The sequence below is a fragment of the Medicago truncatula genome, chromosome 7 (genome assembly GCF_003473485.1).
Source record: "Medicago truncatula cultivar Jemalong A17 chromosome 7, MtrunA17r5.0-ANR, whole genome shotgun sequence".
In the NCBI taxonomy this organism is placed as follows: domain Eukaryota; kingdom Viridiplantae; phylum Streptophyta; class Magnoliopsida; order Fabales; family Fabaceae; genus Medicago; species Medicago truncatula.
In genome coordinates, this window is record NC_053048.1 from 4,446,669 (window position 1) to 4,453,735 (window position 7,067).

Here is a 7,067-nt window from a genome sequence, read left to right on the forward strand (position 1 = left end):
CCCAAGTGAGTTACCAGTTCGAATCCATAAGAACAACTCATGTTTGTCCAGTAACCTCTATCCCCTGTGAAGTGACCAGTTCAAATCCATAAGAACAACTCGCAGTTGTCTGTTTGTTTCATCCCCGGTCGAGTGGCTAGTTTGAATCCAAGAACAGCTTGTACCTGTCCAACTTGTTTCTAGTTTCCCGTTACTCTGCTATTCACTATCTTTGTCAATGTCTACCAATCCCGCAATGGATACGACGTATTTTGTTAATTCCAATCCCCATGAGGTCTTGCATTCATAATCCAAATGATGCATGGCATGCATATTATTTGAAAATGGGTAGGCGTATTTTTACGACCAAACACAGTGCAAATGCTAATATTTAAGTATCTTCGTCCTGTCAAGCCAAAGACCCCGTCTCTTGACTCTCCAGACAAAGAAACTTAAATAGGGGCAGCTGTTATACCCTGTTTTTGGACCTAAAAATATTGGGCCCAATTTCATTTCAAACTTTGTCAATTATCAAATTTCAACTGCACAGTTCAAATTGTCTCTGCCTCGCAGTATTTTCAATCACAATTTTACCTATGTTTTTCTTGCATAAAACCTTTTGAAATGTCTTTACTTGTCTTGTAAGTCATTCAAAAGTGTCTCTGAATCATTACATTGCTTTTTCTACAGTTTATTTCAAAATTTGCAAAAAGTCATACAGAAGGGTATTTTGGTCATTTCCTGCAGTGGGACCCATTTTCATCCTTGTGACTGTCTCTGAGTCTTTTCAGATTGTTTTTTTATTTCATCAGTAAACCTTGTTAAATTCATTTCAAACTTGCGTCTGAGTCAGTGTTAAGTCAATTTCAATCTGTTTAGGTCATTTTTAGCCCTAGGGGCATTTTGGTCATTTCACACAAAATTTTGGCGTAGAGAGGGTACTTTGAAGTACCTCATTTAGGCCATTGGTTCGTTTTAGTCCGTTTTGTCATTTTTACTTTTGTTTCGCTTTACGTTTGGTCAAATTGCGTTTTTTATTCAATTTTATTTTAATTGCATTTTGGTCCCTCAATTGAGGTTCCAAAATTGCATTTTTTGTCCAAAAGTTTTTTTATTTCATTTCAGTCCTTGCTTTTATTTTTTTCAGTCCAGTCCTTTTTCTTTTAAAATTGCAAACAGGTCCCTCAAGTCAAAATTACAGGGCAGCGCCCCTTTCTCAGCCCAATGCCACATGTCAGCTATAAAAACAACACAGTGTCAGATTCTCAGGATCAGATACACAATCATTGAAATCACCACAAACAGATTTTTTTTTTCTCTTTCCATTCAGTTACAGATCAAAAACAGAAAAAGTCTCAAGAACAAAGAAAACCCTAACTGTTTCCAGAATCAGATTCAGCAACAAATTCACCAATTCTCAGAGATTCACTGATGAATCTTCATCATTGAATTGATTCCCCTGCAATTCAAGGTACGAATTTCTCACCGGAGGCGAGAAACTCTAGCACCGATCACAGAGGAAACGCAAAACGTGAGGAAACGCAAAGCCAGAACCGAATCGCAAAACACAGAGAAGAAGAAATAAGAAGAAAGCTAGAACCGGAAAGCCAGAAACGCGAGGCCGGAAACGCGAAGCTAGAACCGGAAAGCAAGAATCACAAAGCCAGAAACGCGCAGCCAGAACCGCAAGCCAGAACCGCAAAGCACAGTGGAGAGGTAACTCTCCGCGCTTTCCTTTTCCTTTTCTTTGTTCAAAAAAAAAAAGAAAGGTTTTCCTCAAAGTTCAAGTTTAGATCTACTCCGATTCAAAGCTCTTTTGAAAAATCTAAGCTCGGATTCGAGTAATACATAAAAAAGGATGTTTAAAAACGTAAAAAAAATTTGAATCGGAGCAGTTTCGAACTCCGGCGCGGAGGCGCCACCGCCGTCCGCCGCGCCGGAAAAGCCATGCCAACCGGAGAAGATGACCGGAAAGTTAGAGAGAAGGTGGAGCTTCTCTCTCTAAAAGAGAGAAGAAAGAGAAAGAGGAGTATCAAAATGAAAAAACCGGATTTCACCTCTATATATAGAGACTTGAACCGGTCCGGTTTATTTTCGGTTTTACTCTCTCATTCTCAGCCTTCAGATCAATCTAACGCTCCCTGATGCTCCAGTTTTTTTGTTATGGTTTGGGCCTTTCACTTTCGTTTTTGCTTTCTTTTTCTGCTATTTGCACCACTTTTCTTTGCTGATTGAACCCCTGTATGTTTAAAATTTTCTCTAAAAAATCTCCAAAAATTATCACATGTTTCTTGATATATTTTCATGTCTCTTTTATATTTTTAAATGGTTTTAAAATGATAAAAAAGGAGCATGTGATATTTTTTGGTTAATTAGTGTGTTTAGACATAAACTTGTGTTTTTTTAGTATCATATCATTCATGAATTATGGACATGTGATTTGAACTCTTGGAATGCAATTTTATGATAAATTTGTTGCTGATCCTATGTGTGGCTTGCTACTTGTGAATTTGAATCTCATTTTTCTTCTTGCCTTGCAATTAATATGTGTTTTAATAATAAATAAGGTGCAAAATGTCTTGAAAATGTGTCATGAGCTTTAGCTTGAATATGTCCTATTAATTCTCACCTTATGGCACAAAGCAAGACTTCTAAAATTTTGCCATAATGAAGGGATCATAGGACATACACATGTTAGAGCCTTATGACCATTCTCATGCACATTTTGTCACTTTGTTAATTTCTTCCATGTCTTTCCTCCTAATTTTTCTTTTTGTGCATTTCTTTTTATTCTATGCCTTATTCTACTAACTATTTCATCTCATGTGACATTCATTTCATAGCATTCCACCACCTCCTCCACTTTCTTTAGCTTAGCACTTATTTTTGCAAATTTTAATTCATTCGATGATGTAATTTGTTATCATTGGTTTGTAGCTTGGCAAAGGGGCCATAGAATGTACTTAGGCAATTTTTGTAATATGGACTATGGACACTATGACGCACCGACACGCACACACTCACCTTAGATGTATGCATAGGATTGTATGGTTAGATAAGCGTTTAGGTTTGAACACTTAGATAAAAATCCAACTTTTTTTTCCAAAAAGAACATGCAAATAACTTCACTTGAAAACCTTTTTGAAAATAAAATAGGAGTCAAAACTCCTTATTTCCCTTTTATTTTTCTTAAGTAAAATTTTCAATAAACCTTAATCCTCCTTGGACTTTACTTTTGCAAAATGACTAATTCCACCTCACACTTTCCAAATCTTATGCCCTTGAGGCCTCTCATCCCTATTCTTCAAAATCTCTTTTCGAACTTAAAATCAACTAACAAAAACAAAAAACCATTTTTGAGCAAGAACTACGCCGGTTTTGATCCCGTAAAACGGTACGTAGGCAATGAGTCAAAACTCATCCAAGCCGAAATAAAATCAAATTCTACTTCTTCTCACCCCCATTCTTAACTAATCATACCTTCTTTTTTACAAATAAGCAATAAAATTAAAGCGTAGAAATAAACTTAGGAGAGCGGTTCTTATGGAGTACCATAATCGCTCCGGGTGCCTAACACCTTCCCGTAGCGAAAACGACCCCCGAACTTAGAATCTAAGGGTTTTTCTCAATTTTGCCCTTCCCAAGAAAAAATAGAGAATATCAACGGTCAAAAGGTTCAAGTCCAATTAATGGCTTGGCACCCAAAAACCATGATAACACACCCACTTTATCATCGTTTGTTCTCACATGTTCTTATGCCCTTGTTTGTTTGGCAAAAGCAATTCATGGAATTAAAATGGAGAAAGAGAAGTTTGCATTTGGATTCACCGTAGATTGCAGAGCAAGGTTAGAGCCATCACTACCAAATAACTATTTTGGAAATTGTGTATGGGGACATTTGGTTGATACAAAACCATCGGATTACATAAATGAAGATGGGGTGTTTTTAGTTGCTAAGTGTATTCATGAGAAAATAAAGATGATAAATGAAAAGGGTGGTCTTGAAGGAGCTAGTGATGGGTTTAGTAAATTCAATTATTTGTCAACTGAAGGATTTGAAATAATAGGAGTGGCGGGATCTAATAGATTTGGTGTTTATGAGATTGATTTTGGGTGGGGAAGACCAACAAAGGTGGAGATAGTTTCGGTAGATAGAGGTTTAACAATTGGCCTGGCAGAGAGCAAAGATGGTAAAGGTGGAATTGAAGTTGGGCTTGTTCTAAATAAACATGTAATGGATCTCTTTAAAACGTTGTTTCTTGAAGGACTTCACATTAATTGATTGTGGAGAGGAAGGGCAACTATAAAGATTAATCTTTCTTTTTTCTTAAAATATGTTTTAGCTTGTAATTTTGGTGGTACGAAATTTTTCAAATAAATTGATTTTAAAAAACCAATTTTGGTTAAAAGATTAATATAAGTTGATTTGTATTTAAATACATTTAAGTAAAAGATAAATTGAATTGAGCATAACAGATGAAGTTGATTTTTAACCTTAGAGAGAGAAGATCCTACAACCACCTCCGATCATGTCATTCCCTTACATCCTTCAAAATACAAATATTACCCTCAAGATGTGATCTTACGCCGTCGGCGGTGCACACAATCTCTGAAGGTGAAAAACACAAGAAGGGGGGGGGGGGGGGGGTTGAATTGTGTTTTCTTTTTCTCAATATTACTTCTTCTGATAAAACTTCAGAATCAGTTTGATTGTTTCTGATGAAATGATCAGAGTCAGATTGCAGCGGAAAAGAACAGAGCAGAGAAAAGAAAGACAAAGACACAAGCAGTTATCCTGGTTCCTTCCACAACACGGAAGTAGTCCAGTCCCCCTTGCACTTCCAAGGAGATTTCACTATAATCACAAGATTACAACTGCTCAATACTTTCTAAGTATGAGACTTCACAAAAAAATGCTCAAGCACACACGCAAGAGTCTTCCAATGCTCAAGCACTAAGCAAGAGACTTCTAATCAAACAAAAATACAGAGAATTGAGTTTGAATTGAACACTTGATATACAATCAGTGGTGTTCACAATACAATACAGAAAAGACTCTAGACTTTGAATTTCTAAGATGTATCAAATCAGTGCAGAAATTCAGTGTGCTTTGTAGAATCAAATTGACAGAGTTTTGGCGCTTTTGAACTTATGTATTTCTCTATATGTAATCTTCAAGTCTTCACTCCTTTATATAGAGGCGTGAAAGAGACGTTGAGATAATCAGCACGTCTAAAGAGTCGTTTGAAATCCTTTGATTATCCACCAGTGATCCTTTGCCTGATTTGGGTGTAGTCCTTTGAAGAATAAGCTTCAAATTCATTTCCATCTTGAGTGTACAAATTCTGCAGGCATGGCTGTTGTTTTGTCTTGTAGCGTAGACAGAAAACAGAGTAGTGGAGGTAGTGGTTGTACACTTGTACTTTGTCAACTCTATTAATGAGAGACAAGTGCTCAGTGCTATCCATATATCCGTTGATACCTCCCTTTCAATTCTTCGTTCTTCTTTGATAAGACTGAATTGAGAATCAGCTACTTTGAATCTTCAGTTTGATTAAAGGATCAAACGTAGCTTCTGGTGAAGATATTGCTTCTGAAGAAAACTTTTGCTTCTGATGACCTTCTGCTTCTGATGACGTCATCTCTTCAGGAGCACTTCAGCTTCAGGAGCAGTTTTCTTCAGATGCTCAGAATTTCTTTTTCTTTCCATTGTTCTTCCAAGACCTATTGAAATAACTTGAGTAGCCTTTGGTCCTGTACACTTGAACAATTATTAGTAATAACCAATTGACAATTTTTAATACCTTGTTATCATCAAAACTTAATAAGGTTCATTGTGAAACATATTTTGTTCCAACAATCTCCCCCTTTTTAATGATGACAAACAATAGTATTTAAAATGTTCAATTGTTGTTGATCTAATTAATAAGTTGACCACTGGGATAGAGGTTTGTAAGCTCCCCCTGAGTCTAATAGATCTTTAAGGTGAGGTTTGTAAGCTCCCCCTAAGTTCTATTCTTATTAATTAAATTTCAATAAAATACTTATAAAAATCAAATCAGAAGTATTTAAAAGAAATTTAGAAGTGGTTATAGTGGGGCTCAGTGCCTTAAAAATACTATACATTTACTCCCCCTTTTGTCATCAACAAAAAGAATAGAAACAAAAGAAAGAGTATCAGAGCAAAACAAAACAAAAGAATAAACATATAACCTTTAAAAATAGTATTTCAGAGCAAGCAGCATTAAAAACAGTAAATATCATCAGAGTTAAAGCTTGTAAAACATATTGAAGGTGAAAAAGCACAAGATCCAGAAACAATGATAATATATATATATAGAAAAGTTGAGATACAAATGCAGTGCAACTAAAGTACTTAGAACAAGAATTAAAACAAGCAAAAAAAATGTGCAACTAAGGTTGGGTTTGCTTGTACATCTGTTCCAATAGATACTTGATTTTCTCATCCTTCTTCTTGAGTAGCTCATCATTTTCCCTCATTCTTCTTTTATACCCAGCATGAATTCTTGATGCCCTTGTAATGTACTCTTCTTCTGGATAGAAAGGAGTGATGTCCAGCAGAGGCACGTAATTCAGCTCTTTCACTCTAGCTGCTTCATGCATATCATCCAACATCTTTTGCAGCATGGCAGAGTGAGATGAGACACACTTTGAACTAAGCTTATCCAGCAGGTTATCAAAACTCTTTTTCAGATCCATCCATTGATCAAGATAGTGAATAGGAGGTACAGGAACTGTTCTGCGAAGAATCAGTGTCTGAATCTCATCACTAAGCTTGATTAACTGTTCATCAATATACTCAGATTCAAGGATATAGTTAGGGATGGTTGAAGGTTCAGATTGAGTTGTATGAGATGTGGAAGGTTGGTCAGAGGCTAAATCTATTATTGGTGGTTCTGGTTGTTGTTCTGGTTCTGTTGTTTGGTCAGAAGTTGTTTGTAGGTCAGGAGCAACTTGTTCAGAAGCATCTTGTTCAGGAACAGTTTGTTCAGGAACAGTTTTCTCAGGAACAGTTTGTTGGTTTTCTAACACAGTCTTTCTAGGGACTGTCTTAGAGGCCTTTGTAG